The sequence below is a fragment of the Manacus candei genome, unplaced genomic scaffold (genome assembly GCF_025592945.1).
Source record: "Manacus candei isolate 608988 ecotype Guabito, Panama unplaced genomic scaffold, ASM2559294v1 h1tg000067l, whole genome shotgun sequence".
Classification (NCBI taxonomy): Eukaryota; Metazoa; Chordata; class Aves; order Passeriformes; family Pipridae; genus Manacus; species Manacus candei.
The window spans coordinates 9,086,598-9,105,823 of NW_026138115.1; the positions used below are offsets into that span (position 1 = coordinate 9,086,598).

General features: G+C 41.5%; 1 protein-coding gene across 24 annotated transcripts in view; it reads right to left on the bottom strand.

Annotated features, from left to right (window-relative positions):
- Positions 1–19,226, bottom strand: part of NRXN3 (neurexin 3) — a 1,015,491-nt gene that overhangs the window by 823,166 nt on the left and 173,099 nt on the right. The window contains exon 1 of one of the 24 annotated variants that reach the window (XM_051806327.1): positions 1,527–1,662. The exons of the other annotated variants lie outside the window; for them this stretch is intronic. The gene's annotated coding sequence lies outside the window, so the exon portion shown is untranslated. Of the gene's footprint in view, positions 1–1,526; positions 1,663–19,226 lie in introns of those variants that run through there. 24 annotated transcript variants of the gene reach the window in all.

Sequence of the window (19,226 nt, forward strand, 5' to 3'; positions counted from 1 at the left end):
AGAGTCATTCCCATCACCAAACAGATAAGAAAACCAAGCACAGAGTGCCTTCAATCAAATTTTCCCACATATTGCTTACTTTAGATGCTTTGTTTTAGAACTGTTCAATATAAGGCACCTAGGACTCAATTTTCACAGCATTCTCAATGTATTAAAAAGAAGAAATAAAGCCATGTAAGAACCAAAGATCAAGCCCAAACTTAATATCCAAAGTCACTGACTACTTCTAGTCTGAGGTCCGAGAGCAAGTCTGTGAAGAAACTAGGCACAAATTTCAAGACTGCTGAAGCCCTCATTAATGACAGATCTACCAAAAACATCCATTTTCTTGAGACTCCCACAATTTCCTGCACTCTGCTCAACGTTTTTAATTAACAACATCTATTTAATTAATCAACGTCTATAGGATTTAACCTGTAGAAATGACATTGTAGGTGTCAATTTATTCTCCAATTCATATTTATGAAGAAACAGAATTCATCAGTCAAGGGTTCAAGATATCCATCTTCTCACAAGTGCAGCAGTAGGGAAGGGAGAATCAGAACTTAAGTAGCTGTTCATCCAAAAAAACCAGAGCATAAGGATTAAACATGCCCAGCTGAGCCACACACAAAGAAATACAAAGCCAGTTTTGTAGCACATGATAGTCGAGAAAATTTATGCCCCTTTTCTTGGGGGCCATCACACAGAATAGCTGACCCATGTGCACTCATCTGCCCTTTTTCTGTTGCTAGATGCACAAGATGAAAATGCTTTTAGCTGACCAGTTTTTAGCTTCACAGTCCAGTATTAAGGAAAATGTACTTCTTGTCTGTAGAGCAAATGGTGATAATGCAAGGACTAAAGGCAGGAGCTGACTTAAAATAGAATCCCCTGACCCTTCCCAGAAAATACACATCAAGAAAAGGCTGAACCACGATGACAAAATCGCCACACTTTTCGTACTTAGTCAAATCAGACCATTAGTCATGGACTCTCATAACCGGATCTTCTTGCCATCCTAAAGTTTTCTATAGAAACTACTATACTGCAATAGCAGACCATGTTGGTAAGTTAAGACCATGTTAAGCAGCTGCTAGTGTGGATTTATCCAAGGTATGCAGAATCAAAAGGTGACCTTTGCAATACAAGAGAGGAAAATGGTTATTGGATAAATGGGACAACAGCACATTTGATAGCTATTGCAAAAGCTCTCAAAATTTTCCTTATTCCTTGTCTCCCAGAAAGGAGACAATGGTCCCTTTCACTTCTATTTTCTTCACCTTTTCTCTGCTCTCCCATCCTATCTCAATTTCGCCTCCTCTACCCGTTCTTTATTTTCCCTCCCTCACCCTCTATCATAAAGCAATTGCCCTTGTTTTTGTCCTTTATTTACTTTCCAGCAGGCAAACAGCAGCAGTGGTGCCTGCTTCGCAGGCTGCAACTCCACTCTCTCACTTCATTTTCCTCCCAGCTCAGGCTCAGCAGTTCCGCCTCAGTGCTGCTCTCCCGAGACTCCCACAGCAAGGAGCAGCCTCAGCTCTCACCTCTTAAGCCTCAGTAGGTTAAGGGAGAGCACGAAAGGGAGGTGAGCGGCCTCTGGAAGGGGAGAAACATGTCATACCCACTGCAGTCAGCCATTTTGAAGGTCATAGAGAATCCTCCCCTCTGCCTGCCAACTTGGAGCTGTCACTGGTGTTGCAAAGTGAAAGTCTCTGAGTGAGGGAGGGATGTGCCCTGCAAGCCACTACTTCCTTAAAATAGGAGCAAGGTAATGAGTAAGCTCAGCAAGGAGAAAAAAAAATAAGGTTAGAGGAACAGTCAGGCTCTCAGCCAGCACCAGGCTGACAATGAGACATGGGAACAGCAGACCGACCACACGCTAAATTCCTCACCTGAGTGCCTTATACCCCTAAAGAAACAGCATGATAAGAGAGAAGGCCCTGTCGGCTCAGGTCTTCCCCCTCCCAGAGCCTTTATCCCATTAGGGAGAAAAGAACTGAGCACTCTCGTTACAGGGATGCTCACACTGTACAGCCAGTCCACAACTGGCTGTGTCCATGGTGGCAGTGCACACTCAGCCACCTCTCCTATTTTTTGACATTACCAAGACACACAACTATAAGCTAGGCATTGCACAAACTAAAAACAAAGACAGTCCTTGTTCCAAAGAACATGTAACCAAAATAAAAAGCAGGACACTGCAGAAATACACAAAGAGGATAGTGCATACCAGATTGATGTATTTTCTGTACGGTGGTTTGTTTTCCCTTCATTATTTCATCCTCATTATGGACAGTAATCAACTGGAATAACAACAAAACTCACTGGCAACATGATTACTTCCTCTAGTCATAGATCTACCCTTAAAATGATCCTCCCTTGCAAATGGCTTACACAGCTCCTCCATGTAGCACACCTACTGCTGTCAGGTATATCCCTACTCTCTCTCAGGCAATCTCTGATGCTAATTTGTTGTGTTCTCTCTTGGCTTCACTCACAACTGCTGGTGCTCAATACATTGATGGGGGGGATTTGCAGGAAACAGAGTCAAGTATATCTTAAGCTGAAGGCCAGAAACACAACATGCCCAAACAGAATCACTGATTCTACTAGAAACTGTGCCCAAAGTGACGCATCCAGAGCTCCAAACCAACAGTAGAACCAGTGCTGGGATACATAAGCTCAGTCTCAGCTGCATCTTTACTGTCCATGCTGTCTCTGACACAGTATAACACGTTCTATGCCCCACTGAAACTTTCACATCTCATCACTTCGCCAACTTCAGAAGAATGTTTTGGAGCACACAAGGTGTAAGCTATAATCTAAACCTCAGTGATTTCTCACACATAGCAGAACAAGTCCCAAATTATTAACTCCCAAAACTCTCGCTGATTTCTAGCAAATTTCTGACATGAAGTAACTCAAACCATTCTCCTGAATCATTATCATCATCATCTTTTCTTAGAGGTTCTTACCCAGCTGCTGACCAAAAATGCATTGCTACTCAGCACAAATACCTGAAAAGTTCCCAACAGCAAATTCATATCCAGCTAAGCTCATACCCAGCACCAGTTTCAACTAGTTGAGCAGCTCTCCAGGCAAAAACTTTGTTCCCAAATTCAGCACCGGAATCACTTTATCCTAAAGAAATTGTCACAGCAAAGAGATGAAAATGCAAAAAAACAGGAGAGAAACAAACTAACAGGGGCAGTCAGAGCTTGCAAATTATCATGGACAAAGAAAGGCTAGTCTCAAACAAGGAGTAATTCAACCATGACGAACACCTTTTCTCCTAATCAGACAAGAACACCCTCGACGACTGGGGAGAAGGCACACAGCCAAAAGCAACTCACAGACAGCAGAAGGTTAAGACACAAAACCAGCCAAAACAGCTGCAGATATTTGAACATTTTTGGCCAAGTTCATTACATATTATAGAACAACGGCCTTTGCAGAATTATGGATCCTCTCTCCACCACTTTCAAGCAGTGTGAATTCCCTTCACACATATCACTAACTTGTCAAAAAAAGTTATCTCCAAAATGCAAGTCTCAAGTACTTGGCCTATGTTCTTACATACTGGTTGGGTAAAATCACAAAACTAGTGAATTCAGATAATTTTTTATTATCAAAATCAGCGGAGCTAAGATTTTACTCCTAGCACCTTTACAAGTTTCTTATTATCCTGCCTATTATCACCTCCCTAAATTCTGTGTGACTTACTCCACCTTCTTTTTTATCCATCTCTAACTGACATAACCTGTATTTCCTTCTCCTTTCACTGTTTCATAACACTGACGAGCATCAGCAGAGCTCTGTGGGCTCCTCACACTAGAACAGAAATGAAAGATTCAGGGTTGTGTTCCAGTGGCAGAACCACAGATACAATTGAACTCAATACATCAAGAAGAGTTATAAATAAAGACTGACATATGTTGACAGAGATGCAGATAATTGGATTTGCAGAACCTGTACCTGACCCATGGCAGATGCTAAATAAATTTTTATCAAGAATTCACCAACATTTCCTGGACACTAAAAACAAAAGGATGGGGGAAATGTGTCATTTATCACACTTTTAGGCCCCTATCCTGTCAGGCTAGGCATGAGTCAAAGTGGAACAAAAAGATGGTCGTTTCTCCAGACAGCTTAGTCTCTCAGTAATGTTTTGGGGACACACGGCCTGTTTCTGATGATAGGCACAAAAAGATTGATCAGTCTCCCTGAGACCCATAAAGAGTGCTAACAGAAACCAACCTAAGTCTTCCTATCACTACAGAGAAAATGGAAAGTCAAAGGAGTGAGCAGTTCCTGCCCATAGGGAGAAGACAGAATGAAGAGACAGGGATGAGCCCTGCAAAAACAGCCCACTTCTCTCATGGCTGCCAAACACACTACATCAAATGACAGGGAGCACAAGACTGCTGGCAAGGGCCACTGTTGTGGCAGTATCTCACTTAGTCTCCCCACACTCACTGAATTCTGCCCCAGCAGTGGCAGCCTGGCTCTCCCAGGCACTGCCAGGGGGCACAGAGCTGATATGCTGCCTCCCAGCACCCCCTGCCCCACAGAGCTCTCACACTGGCTAAAGACTTGGTCCTACTCTATGGCCACAAATACAGGAGCCCTTCAGGACACAGACAGCCCTCCATACATAGTCACGAGTTTCACACTCACACAATGCAATCATTAAGTATGTGCCAATTAGATAATGTGATGTCAAAAGCAAGAATTCACCTAGATGAGCAATATGAAGGACAAATAGGCTGAAGGGTCTGATTTACAGAAAAATTCATCATTAATTGTTTTTTGTTGCTTCTTGCATAAATTTATCTTGAAAAACAGGATTACGTAAACCAATAGCATTATCTTTTTCGAGTATAACTCTGACTTATGTGCCTGAAATTACAGACCCAAACTTTTCAAAATTACTCCAGAAAAATCTTTACAGTTCTCTCTGCAAAACAGTTGAATAGCTTAGAAGTGACTTGTGCTGGCAATTATTATGACTATTAGGAGGAACTACTTGCCTAGCCTATATATGAAAAAATCTGAATATTGACCTAAAAATATTCAGTCATTTTATTCCAAAATAGCCCCACCCAATTATTAATTTTCAAGAAAAGTCTTCATTAAAGGTGCTGAAAAGAATAAAATATCAGAATATATAATTTTGTGTTGTAAACTCAGCTTCCTTTTAATCTACCTCTCCACATTGTGTTGACCAAACTGCAATTTTCCCAATTTTTGTCATGTTTCAGATCTGTATCAGGTAAAACCACAAAAAGTAATAATTAACAGGAAAAAAACCCAGATGTTGTTTGTCAGGACAAATAGTTATCCCTCATTTTCCCAATTTTAACACAAACTAGTTGTGGGTTTGTTTTTTTTAATAGAAAATTTCCAGTAGAAATTGATTGGGGTGGGAAAAGGACCTTTTTTGCCTTTCAAATTCATCATTTGTTTGAAGAAACAGCAAAGATAACAGCATTTGTGTCAAGCAATGATTTAAATTTTCCAAGCCAAGTCTTCATCTTTATGTGCTCAGTGAAATGAATGACACTGATTTACACAGTGGAGTCTTTGGTCCACGGCTTTGATTATCAATAGCAGTTGATCCTGCACTGCCATAGCTAAACTACAGATAAAAGAGGTGGTCTATTGTTCACCCAAGATCCTACAGAGATACAAATCACTGACACTGCTTAAAATCAAGCCATTCAACTGCCTCTGGTGCATTTGCTCTTTCACACTCAACACCATTTAGGTGACAGTAAATGGATCTATGAAACAAAGGCCTTCTTGATTCACTCCTTGCACCTCACTAAACTGAGAAGTAAAACCACAGATGTAGCCAGAGTTGTGTTCTTGTAAATGCTCTCTTGAGGAGAACAGGCCCTTGTGGTTCTCCCCTCTTTCTCCTTGCAGCATGCTAAATTGATCCAGAAAGCAGTTCATCTGAAAACAGAAAACCTACCAACAATTTGTTTTAAACAAACACTTGCAGCCAGATCCCCCATCTCCATTGGCATGCAAGTGTCTCAAACCACAAAAGGCAGGGAAATCAAAATTGAAAATTGATCCTTCTGTGGCCACATAGACAAGAAGAGTGATTTCCTAGCTGTGATTTTAAATAACTCTTTCTTCCCTGTCCTCTCCCTCCTCCCCATACACATTCACATTTCTTCCCCTGTATTCTCCATCTTTTGTCAAACAGGAACAAAGACTTCCACCATCTCGCTCTCTTTCCCCAGCCTTCTCATCAATATGCTATTATCAAACAAGGCTTTAGCTCCTTTTCTTGCTTTAAATCAATAAGAAGCTGGGCAGAGACACTGCATGGCAGTGGAAGGAAACACCAGCACAGTCCCACCACTGCACAGTCAGCAGTGTATTTTCTTCAGGAATTACATTTAGAACTAGAAAGTACATTCAACTCAAAAATAGAGCAAAGGAAATAGGAAACTACTCAGTTTTGACTCATACCAATTTTACATTTTTGGGCAGCATGCATTGTTCCTCTTCTGCCTGCTAACAAGCTCAAGTTACAGCTCTTACCTCACACACCTTCCCCGGCATAGATGACACCTCCATGCTCTGTGCCCATGCAGTGCCCTGCTGTACTGGAGAGCACTGACCTGCATGGGTTCTGTTGGAGGGGCAGTAAAAGAAACCACCTGACTTCCCACACAGTGAAGTACAAAGCAGGCCACGGGGCTTCTCATATTCCTTTCCAACCTTCACCTATCCCTGTGACAGTTACACAGGATAGCTAAGATTCTGTATTCTTATCAGATCAGGAAACACACAGACACTCTGGCAGTGAGCAATAGGCTGAACAGAGAAGTTTCCTGTTCCAGACCACCACAGAGGAGAAATTAAGCTGCAATAGAATTAGGGAAACCTTGACGTGAGGGTCTGTCCATCATCAGGACAATTACCATGAACAAACTTATCAGTTCTATCATCATTCCCAGTCAACAAAAACAGATTACAAGTATCCTTAAAATTAGGAAAGACTACATGTTGTTATTACCTTTTAACAGAGTAAAATTATTCAGGGGACAAAACAGTGAGTCAAAGAGAAGGCCTCTAAAGATAGTGCATGTATCAGCAGGACAAGACTCACGTGACTCAGGACAGTATACATCTCCTGAGGAGATACCACCAATCACTACACAGTGCTAGAGAGCATCATGGTGTTACAGGAAGGATCGTGCATTTCTATTTAAGCATGAAGGTCCTCAAGCATTTGCAATGAACTAAAGCTTCTCCCTCTGTACTGCTACAGTGCACAGTATGTTCTTTCCACTTGGTGGTGACATCTTTCCAGGTATGAAAAGATAAATCCTGCATAAATGCCTTGTAAAACACTTTGGATCTACGTGTGCCATAGAGGAAAATCTTGAATTCTTGCTTTAAAATATACAGTTAATTTGATATGTTTACCTGGGACAAGGAGATACGAAGGGGCATAAGACCTTGGGGAAAACGTACACTTATCTCACCCAGTGACTCTAAGTTAAATCACCAGAACAGTAATGAGTTTAAAACCTTACTCCACCCCTGTAATGAAGAAATACCACGACCTTTTCTAATCTCTTGCATTTTCCCCACAACTTCACAGCTACCTGAGGTGCCAAAGTTAGGGTTCTTCCTCTAAAGTTGCCCCTGCATTCATTCTCCCCTTCACTTTCCTGTGTGGCTAGCACAAGGTGGGGACTTCCTTTTTCTCTTCTGGCAGCATATGGCAACAGAAATGCCCCATAAACCTTTCAGAAGCAGCTGTACTAACTTCTGTGTTTAGCAGCTATATTAATCACAAGGGTAAATCAGGACTCAGGAACCAAAGACTTTTGTTACTTTTGGTGAATTAACAGGTAAAGAAAGTAAAACCAGAAGAACTTATCTGATAAATCTCAGTACATAAAAAAAAATACAAGCCGAAAAAAAAAGTCAGGCAATATTTACCAATGGTGAACTACAGAATGATGTCCTCAGTTAATGGCTTGCATCCTTCTCACTGAGGACTCTGGTGCCATTTCAGCAACCCCACCAACAGTCATAATCAAGCACACCCTCATGCCAGGCCAGGACTGCTGCCTTGACAACTACTGATGGCCTTCATGAACGCTGTCTGCATCCACGCTGACACCTAGCATGCTCTTGGGAAGACACACTGAGGTCTGCTCATAAAACTGTTTTCTTGCAGAGCAAGGAAGTTTTGTCTCAAAAACAGCACTAAGCTCACATGTAGGAGAATTAGAATGTATTCAAAAATGGCTCTCCCCAAAATACACTGTAAGGAACAGTCAGGTGTGGGTAGAGTGTATGAATTTGATTGGGTGGAAGATGTGCTAGACCAAATCCTTCTGGATCTGCAATAAGAGGAATATAACTCTATGATAACAACCCACAGCACGCAGCTCAGCACACAAACACCTGCAGATTAATAAGCAGTGGGCATCCAGCATCTCCAGAAATACCAAACTGGGAGCAGTATGCATGACCCAGACTATGCAGGAGAGTAGAAATAGAAGGTCCAAGCTGCAATAGGAATCCCAGGCTGACAGAGGCCAAAGAACAAGACAGCAAAGAGCAACCAAAGACTGTAAATACCATGCATAAAATTTATGATCAACCTGACACATTCAGAAGGACAAAAATGGTAGCAGAACCTCAAATTTCACATTACAACTCCCAAAAAGCAAATCATAGAATCCTAGAATGGTTTTTTGGGTGGGAAGGGACCTTAAGGATCATCTAGTTCCAACCACCCTGCCATGGGCAGGGACAGCTTCCACCAGACTAGGTTGTTCAAAGCCCCATCCAACCTGGCCTTGAACACTTCCAGTGATGGAGTATGCTCAGCTTCTCTGGGTATCCTCTTCCAGTGTCTCATCACCCTTAAAATAAAGAATTTCTTCCCAATATCTGATCTAAATTTACCTACTTTCAGTTTTAAAGCCCTTCCCCCTTGTCCTTTCACTACATGGCCTTGTAAAAGTTTCTCTCCAGCTTCCTTGTAGGTCCTCTTCAGGTACTGGAAGATGCTAATAAGGTCACCCTGGATCCTTCCCTTCTCCAGGCTGAACAATCTCAGCTCTCTCAGCCTAACCTCACAGAAGAGGTGTTCCAGCCCTCTGATCATTTTTGTGGCCCTCCTCTGGATTTGTTTGAATAGGTGTTTGCAGTGCTGCGGACCCCAGATCTGGATGCAGTACTCCAGATGGGGTCTCACCAGAGCAGAGGAGGAGAATCATCTCCCTCAGTCTGCTGGTCATTCTGCTTTTGATGCAGCAAAGGATACAATTCATAATGTAGGGGAAGAAAGCTGTTGTCTAAAGGAGAAGGACTAAAAGGAGCCAAACACCTAAATGGTTCCTTTGTTTCATACAATTTTAATTTTTTTTAATTTCTCTTTTGTGAAGCCCAAACAAGGTATCCCCCTGTTGCACTGAAAGAAAAACTGATTCAGATGCCTTTGTCTGTGATGGGGTGTAAGCTACCAAGGAAGGATGTGTCTACATCTTTCCTGCTGAACAAGGATCTATCAAATGAGTCAGATGAAAGAGGGTGTCCAAAGGCCCAGAAACCAAATGCAGAAAGATAAAAGGCCCAGAATTCGTCACTCACCTCCCTGAGTCTCCAAGCCTCATGGGAAAGCAAGAGGAAAAAAAGGGGCCAGTAACCATGGGTAACCGCTCTCAGGTTAATCTCAGATGGGGAGGGGAAAACGCTCCTCAAGATTAATAGCTAAAGTACGCAAGGATTAAAGATTAGGAGGAGAATCCTGTTTGCTAGGATTAAAAGGGCTGCGTTCACATGAAAACCTCGACCAGTGAATTGCCTCCAGCGAAACACTGGGGTTTATTATTATAATTATTATTTTATTCTCCTCCAACAAATGAAAAACATCAGCAGGAGGGCAGCAAAATCCATCAAAGGTTTAGAAAATAAAATCTCTGAGGAAAGGTTAAGGGAATGCAGTCAAGATAGAAATCAGATATTAAAAACAAAAATCAGCCCATGTTATTAGTAGCACAGCAGATTATAAAGAAGAGATTTAAAAAAAATAAAATTAACTTCACTTCCCAGAATGCATGTCGTGTAGTCTATTTCTTTTCCCTTGGCTTTGCTGGAAGCAGGTGAGCTGTGAGAATGGCAAAACTCACCCTGTTTGCACATGAGGAAGTACAGTTTGAACATCCGATGGCTGGTATTTTCTGGAGTGCTAACTGAGACCTTCATTTTGACATTCACTCTTAGTTGCTTGTCAATGACACATGATTAAGGTACCTACCTGAAGTGTATAGGAGGGAACAGAAAAAAAAAGGGACTATGCTCTATCAGATGGGGTTAAGAGAGAGGGGAGAGACATTAATCCAAAGTATCAAAGCAGGCATTCAAAACTTCAGTTAAGCAGCTTGACTGAAATAATTTTCAGCTATTGAACTGGGAACAAACCTGAGTCCACCACAACAAAACTGTCTGAACTAGACTCTACCTCACTTGACTAGATTCTTGTAGAAGCAAGAATATGCAGACTGGATTAGGTCAACAGATCTGCAAGCCAGCATATCACCCACCAGTACACGAGGTCAGCAAGGGAAGGCAAGGCCACAACACTGACCTCTAAGCAAGGACCACACTACCAAGTGACATGCTACTGCAAAACGTACTCCTCCCTTGCAGTCTGGTGCCACAGGCCCTCCACCTAACCAGATCCCCTTTGCAGTCCCCTGTATCAAAAGTGCCTTGTCATGAGACTTGGCATCAGTCTTCTCAAGCACTGAAGGAGAACTGGGAAATCTGATTACTACAGCACATTTGGCCTTTCAGATTCACAAGTGCTGCAAAATTGCCATATCAATGCACAAAAGAACTTCCTAACAAGAAAGCCCAGGAAGTTGCTGGTAATAGTGCCGTTCCCAACAAAGCCATAGAGAGACAAGGGTTGTAACAGGAATGAAAATGAAGCAGGTATTCTTAAACACATATGTGCTTGGCTATTTGCAAGGGACATTTATTGGCAATACAGACTAGGATAGTGCTCAGCCTCAGTCCTTAACAAAGAGCTGCAAAGCCATCTGTATACCTGCCCCTCAAACCACATGCACCAGCATAGAGGAAAAACTGGCTCCACCTTTTACCCGGCAAGATCTTCTCTTTTTGTTGCAGGTTATTTGGAAATTTTATTAAACTGCATGTGTAAAAAACCCAATAATTTACAAAGCCAACCCTTGCTTTGTCTGATGTCAGATGGCATCACTGCCAGACTTCTGAGCACCACTGGCATAGGATTCCCAAGGGAGCAAAGCTCAGGAGTCTGGGGCACCATCCAGGCTGAGAAATCACACCGTTTTCCATCATTTATTCCCCTGAATGAACCCTGGTCCTCTGGGGCTCCCAAGGCCAGTACAGCAGCAGGTGGAGATCAAGTTGATTCACGGTGAAAGGAAAGTGCAAGCACAGCACAGGCAGACTGAATGTGTACATGTAGATAGAATGTCATTAACATACTGGAAGCACCGCTGCCTCCTCCCACCTCGTCTGCATCTACATCTCTCCTCCTTTTAACCTGCTATTCTTGGAAACTAGATGACTCACCTTCCCAATGAAATGAAGTCTAGTTGGCTTTGGGCCCTGACCCTTTTTTGTACAGAAAAGGCCAGGAGTTGGAATTTGCTCAAACCTTTCCCTCTGCACTTGAGTAAGCCAGTCATGTCTGCACAGGATGATAGCAATGCCACTTGCCTAGCACTAGCATTTATGTGTGAGCAAGGAATGCTAATACTGAGTTTTAGAGGGGCTGTGTATCAGATTCACAGTCTACTTGCTTGCTTTCCACTGAATAACAAGACACCCAAAGGTAAGAGAAAGCCTAGGAGGGAGCAAAGTGAAGAGGAACCTATAGTGAAATAAAGTAGAAAGAAAAAGCCAACAAGTGATGCACACATAAATGACTAAGGCATGCAAAAACCTCTCCCAGTATTAATCTATGGGAACTCCTCAAAAAACTCTAAAAAAACCCTCAAAAACTCTAATTCTGGATACCACAACTTAGAGGATAAGAAAGAAAAAAATACTGGGAAAGATCAGGAAATTAAAGGAATAAAGAATTAATAAGTATTAAGAATCAGCTAGCTTAAAAACAAGCAAAACAAAAAAATCAAACAGTGAAGTTGAGGAGATATGATGGTTGTGTGTATTTTCAGAACACAGGACCACCTTTCTGATGCAGGCTGAATATTCACTCTTGGAAACTAATAGCTTCCAAGATGAAGAACATCAACTACTGGTGGTGGATCTTCAACAGGGAATATGAGGTTTAATATAGAAATGCATTAGGGCTGTGTTCCACAGGCAGAAGGGCCATATCACAGCTTAGATTAAATTGAAAAACTGGAGCTGGAAAGTGGTGTGAATGGTATTATGTTTGCAGTTAATAACACAAGCACACACTGCTACAATGCTTTCACTCACTGGCTTAAAGATGCTTATCCCCACCAAAGCCTATGCATTGCCATTGTCCACTGGCACGACAGTGACAGACAAAGCACCAGCACATCAGAGGGCAGCAGCAGAGGTACATTCACTGGCAAAGGTACATCAGTCCTAATATAGCCTTGTGCTATAGAAACACACAAATTTTACTGTGAATTGGGAGATGCCCTGTTCACTATAATCACATCATTTGGCAAGAGCAAGGCTGCTAGGAAAACGAGAATCAGCTCCTGAAAAGAATAAACAAAGCATTAAAAAAAAAACCTACAAAAATCAAAACAAACAAAAAAACAACAAAACCAACACACCATCTCTGTTCAACTGAAATCATCTGAAGAAAAAAAGCCGTAGACAGCAGAGCCCAATGTGTTTGGCTGAGAAGTTTTTTACAGCAAGGTTTGGCCTCTCACTCCCACCATGTAATTCCATGCAATTGCACTTTCAAATGGATCTTTTCGGAGAAAATCAACAGTGGCTTTGCTTTCAATCTAGTGGAAAATGAAGTCCTGCAAATGTGTTACATAAAGCTGCAGCAAAAAGAGCAATGTGCACACAGACACATGCTCTCAGGTTGAGGTTGGTGGGCTTAAGTACTCAACTCTGCCAGGCCCTCTCCACATTTCCCAGCTCTCACCTCACACACTGAATTTCCTGTAACTAACAATGTTAGTCAGATCCTATGGCAACGACAAGCCTCCACAGGCTGAGTCTGACTGCTTACATCAGTCCTGTCTCTCATGTCCAAGGAGAAGTGCCATCTCCAAGGCTCGACAAAGCTGTAAGGTCCAAGCAAGGCCCTCAGCCATGGAATATACAGTCTTATGAGGCAAAGGATCATCCCAAAACTTACCACTGATTACATCCCACAGAATTATGCCCCACTGTCACCTTCACTGAACATCAACACATGCCCAAGTTTCTACAAGTCTATTTCCCAAGCCTGCAGGGATCAGTACCGGGATCAGTGTATCTGCTGCTCTCCACTTCTACAGAAATCCTGTCCCACTAGTGCTTTGTCATTCAAAAGCAATAGACACCAGATCTTGAATATTTTATATCATTGACAGCATAGAGAATACTGTAGAAAATCATCCCTAAAACAGTTAATACAAATATTCAACCTCAGAAAAACTTCGGGGGGGGACTATTGAAAGCAAAAATATCATTAAATGCCTATATATGACTTCATGCAGAGAGGGCTGAAGGTTGCATCATTATCAGAGGTCAACGATGTGGGAATACAAAGGTAGCACAGTGAGACTCCACACATGCTGTCACCCCAAGGTGTTACTGCATGTTACCCTCTCCCCCAAGCCCTGGTGCCAACATACACAGATATACAGCGCCAGCCCCAGCATCCATTTCAGACAAAGGCCAAGTAGAAATATAACTTCAGGCATCTTGCTCAGGGAAAGTCAGAGGGATGGAAAGTAGAAGTTAAAGCTGGGATTCAAATAATCTCAAACTAGCTCAGATACCACTGCACTGTGAACACAGAAAAAGGAAAAGGTTAATTCCCATTGCACATTCCAGCAGGAAGAATTTTTAACTAACTTAATTTTTCAATGTTTTGAACCAAGGAAAACAAGAGACAAACCTGGAACTAGTAACTCTAAAACAAGTTAAGATGAAGACAGATATGAACAATCCTTCTTGTTTCAGAAATACTGGAGCACAGCTTTCGAAACTTTCACCTGGGTAACTGAGTAGGTTACTCTGCAACACATCCAACCGTACATTTCAGTAAGTATGTAGCTCAAGCTTCCCAGCACACCTATTCCAAACATGCCCAAACATCCCAGGCCACAGAACACCTTCAAAATCTTACAGTAAACTACTTCCAAAAACTTGAAGTTTTTCACTGTAATATGGAAGATCAGTGGAGATTCAGGACACCCCCAAACCCTCCACCTCTTTCACACAGATAATATATTAAAGAGAAGCCTCCTATAATCTTCTGAAACAAACCATGCCCGTTTCCACAGTGGAAGGTGATCAAAAAAACCCACGGCCTGACAATCTGACCAGAAGAAATTGAATTTTCTCTCCTCAAATCTGGCCACTGCTTTAATCCTGACATCGTGAAGGGGACGGGAAATCAAGCATCTGGCATAATGCAGTAACAATGGGAGTGCTGAGAGGCTTGGTGCAGCCTGCAGGCTATCTCTAACTGAATCTAATCTGCACTGCTCCAGAGAAAGATGGAAAAATTATCACTCAGAAGACTATTTGAACAAAGGTGGAAAACATTCCCTGTCCTTTCTAGACAACTGGTCCAGTAAAGCTCCTTTAGAGGATCAAGCTGACTGCAAAGCACTAGAAACGGTTTTCACTTCTTGGTGCTGACACAGGTCTCCACAAATTGCAAAGCACCCACAGGCAGCAATGCCTGTCCACTGGTTATTCCTGCTACAGCATAGAAGACAAAATAATTCAACACAGTGGAGTAAATGCAAAAGAAGTTTCTAGAGGCAGTGAATATTGTAGCTTTTGCTAAGGAAGTAAAGATTAAATGAAAAAAAAACCAAAACAAAAAAGAAAGCAACAGCAATTGCCCCATCATACGTGACAGCTGTTCCAATGCCACCTAACACAGTGAGTTAAGACTTCACAGAAACAGCAGGGAGAAGAATTCTGGATCTTCTCCAAAAGTACGTACCTCTGCCACCCACACATCAGAGGAAGCACCACTGCTTTTTCTTTTTTTTTTCTTTCTTTTTTTAGCTCTGCAAGAGACTTCAGACTTGATACCTATAGCCTAGCTTTTCTGACAGCCCCCACTAGAGGACTTCTCTTCCTAGGAGCCACTAAATACACCATTAGTCAGATTACAAAGTAATAGTGTTTCAAAGGAAACCCTCTCCTTCCACCTGAGCCTCCTGCAGGTGGAAATGGTAGCAAAACAAACAGCAATACACCCTACACAGGCATTTGTCCTGCCCTGAACACAAAAGGCTTTAGTTCATTAATTGACACACACCCTGCATTTTGTGTGATTTACCAAAACCAGAGAGAAGTTGCCACTATGTAATGAACAAGGCATGAGCCTCTTCTGGAGCAGCAGAAAAAGTGGAAAGAGTGCCAGGCCTCTCAGACAGCAACAGCTCTCCCTGGCACGCGATTGTCCAGATTTTTTATCCATTCCTGCCCCCTCCCCTTGCCCTCCTCCTGATGCCCACAGAAGCCTATTTCTTTTCAGCCTTGCTGCTAGAGGAGCACTGCCATGCTCCAGCCCCTGGTGCCTTGCTGTCAGGCTCTTAAACCCCAGCAATCTGAAACAAGGGAGCCCAAACAATAGGGGCCTTAGGGAATAGCTGACAGCTTTTATCTCCTGAGCCACACCACCTCCTGAATCCTGTGCACAAGTGAGATAACATCCTCCTGCATCTGAAGGGTGCCCCTTTTAATTTTATGGCTAAATATCCTCAAAAACATTATTCAGATAAGTCATTTTAAGATAAATTAATTTAAAACACAATTTATGGCCATAGACTGAACCACTACATCACTAGGCACACAGGGAAGCAATATTCCATCCTGTGCCCCTCCCAAAGACACAGCAACACTCTTGACATGGTAACATGCTTCTCAGCACACTGAGCACAGCTCTTTCTAGAATTAAATGGCATAGATCTGTGATTAAGTATCTAATGCATCATCATGGACTGAAGACTAAACTTGTGTCCTAGACAGTGATAAAGCCATGACATTTACAGCATTTAGAAAATCCAAACAATCAATTTGGTACACCAAGCTACAAAAGCGTGCAATAACATAAACCAAAAATGAGCAAGTGTAGCGATGAACAGAGTACTATTTTTAAGAAGTTTCTGCTATATGAGTTCAGAAAAGCATAACATTCATGGCTAGTAATCAAACCACAAGCACTCCTCTTGCATCCCCCTCTCTTACCCCCCCTTCTTTCAAGAAAACATTCAGCAATACTGCCCGGATGTTACATTTGCATTTTATTCAGTGTCCAGATCCAAGCTCCAGATAATCACCATATTTAGTGTTTTTACAGAAAGGTTAAAACCTTAATGGCCTGAATCATCAGAGCATTACTTCAGTCTGATGCTAGTGTAAGTCTAATGCTTTTAGCAGTTGCACTGGGGGAAAAATCAGTGACGTGATTGCAAAACTAAATGGCCTAAGCATCTTACACAATCGTTATCTCTGTTCTAGGAAAAATGATTCAGAAACAGGAAGATACAGAAACAGAAAGATACAGAAAAAACCTGTCTCAGGATGTACTGCAAGCTAGTTATAGAGATGTGAACACCTCTCCACATCCCCACCCCAAGTCTTTGGACTCCAAGTCTCATCTACTGGATCAATTTAAAAAAAATCTCCTTCCTCGACACTACCCAAAATAAAAATCCAAAGTGATTGCTTTCTTTCTCTTTCCCATTACTACTGCTACCACCTGACCCAAGTGGACAGCAGCCTCTCACTGCCTCAACACTGGCACACACTTTGGATATCAATGTTTCATACGGAGACAAAAATCCCTGGTTAAATAGGAAAAAAAAAGTCTCCCCACCCTGCACTACCTCTGCAGCTAAGACCCAACTAGTGACCTGCATCAAACCCTGCTGCCTCTGTTGCTATAAGACACGTGGGTATGTAGTATGCTCTTTTGCACCCAACTCAAGAGCTAAATAAGCTCTAGACTTCCACTAAACTGTGGTCATAGTAGTACATAAGCAGCATTTCTGCTGAAGCTATTTGCTTAATTTGTGGCTGGGCATATCCCTAAGTCCCGGCTGTGATAGAAAATAATGGTGCCAGGCACTTGTTTTTCACATTTTCATTTCTTCAGGATGCAGGCTAGAAAGAATTTTGTGTGATGCTTAAGTCTGCCAGTGTAATGAGGATAAGGAAGGTCCTTTTACCTGACGAGAATAGTTCTGGATCCTGTAAGTCTCCAGATAACACGTGGACAGGAGAAAGGGAGAGTCTCAAATAAGCATTTAGATCAAAACATGCAGAAATAACCATGGAAAAGCTTACTCAGCTCTTACTCCTTCCCAAGCAGAGGACTCCATCCTCAGAAATATTTGGTCTACTAATGCCTTGTCAAGGCCCACTTTAGAAAGCAATATTAATGGGATTTCTCTCTCTTCCCTTGGAAAACTTTATTAGAGTGCAAAAAAATGTCGGTAAAGTGAAAATTTTTCTTTCAAGTTTTCCTCTGCATAATTTCACTCAGGAATGGATGCAAAATCCCTCTAAACCCTCTGAAGAAATGAAATAATAGCTAGTATAGATAAGCTTCTGGGGTTTATATGTTCAAAGCTCTCTAGGGAAAAATTGCTTTTGAGTAATTATCCAACATGACTTTTTTATGTATAAGTGAAAACATTTTTAGATGTTCTTTTAATGCAAAAACAAGGCAAAACTCAAAAACAGAATCCATGTACCTACGGATATTTACAAAATATATGCCAGCACTGTGTGTAGCCACTACAGTATGCATAGGTCAGGTTTTCTTGAGCTCCTCTTACCTTTGATAACAGTGAATCCTGCACTGTTTCAAAAGCCCCAGCCTGAAACAGTTACACAGCACATCCACCTTCTCATACAATAAACCATGAGATAAAGGCAGAGCAGTGGAACTGGGAGACTTTAGTATCCATGTAACAGAAACTTTTATTAGAAGTCAGAAACTTAAAAATGCCTGAACCCACTTTCCTCTAAAACAGAGTACAAAGGAAAATGGGGTAAAAAGAGTACCAACACTATGTTAATTATTGTCAAGATTTTAATCACACACAAGCAAAGGATTTCAAAATGATTACTCTTTCTGCAAACACATCTTGATCTCAATGCTAAGATATTATTTCCTTCACAGCATTGTTGGGGTTGTTCACCATACATCATCCTATTCTCACTTTTTATCTTACATATATTTATTCCTTTTGCAGAGTAAATATAATCCTGGAAATATAGTGCAGTGTTTCTTTATGGCTGAAATAACTGTTGCAAGGAGGAAAAGAAGATTTTTCTCATCTATGGAAGAGTTTCAACAGCAGAGAGACTAACCAGCCTATTTTTCTAAAAGCCATATGACTGATAATGTTCCCTACCCTTGACAAATACTTTCAGAATTTAATTTCCTTTGGAAACAAATTAAAGCAATAATCAAAGGACTTCTCCAACTTTCTTTGCAAACTCCTTAGGATTCATTCCCCAGTTTGGAGCTGGGAGTAAGACAGGGTTTCTGGTTCCAAGTACATGTCTTAGAACATGGCCAGCTTAGGTGGCCATAGATCAAATAGTCAGGATTACAGAAGACATCCATTCATTGGGTTTATTTAAACCATGATGTCTCTCATTGCTTTAAGTTAAGATAAAAAAAAAAAAAGGTTATTTTTTTGCTCATACTCAGAATATTTCTCATAACCAACAGATTAGAAGAACTCTATACCCACAGAAGAGCCATTGTCTATTTATAAAATCAAAAATAAACTCTGGTATTGTAACCATATTTCAGTTCAAAGAATAATGGCTTAGCTACAACAGATTTTGTTATAACTTGTCCAATATATATGGTTTTTCTCCTTTATTATGTGTACTGAACTATATAAAATTAATCTGAAACTCATACATGCAACTGATTACACTGATTTCTCTATACAGATCAGAAGGTTTATTAAGTACTTTGAATAGGTAGATGAGATGAACTGCAAGTCATTCTTTGTTAATACAGTCATGTTTTGCACCCTCCTGAACCT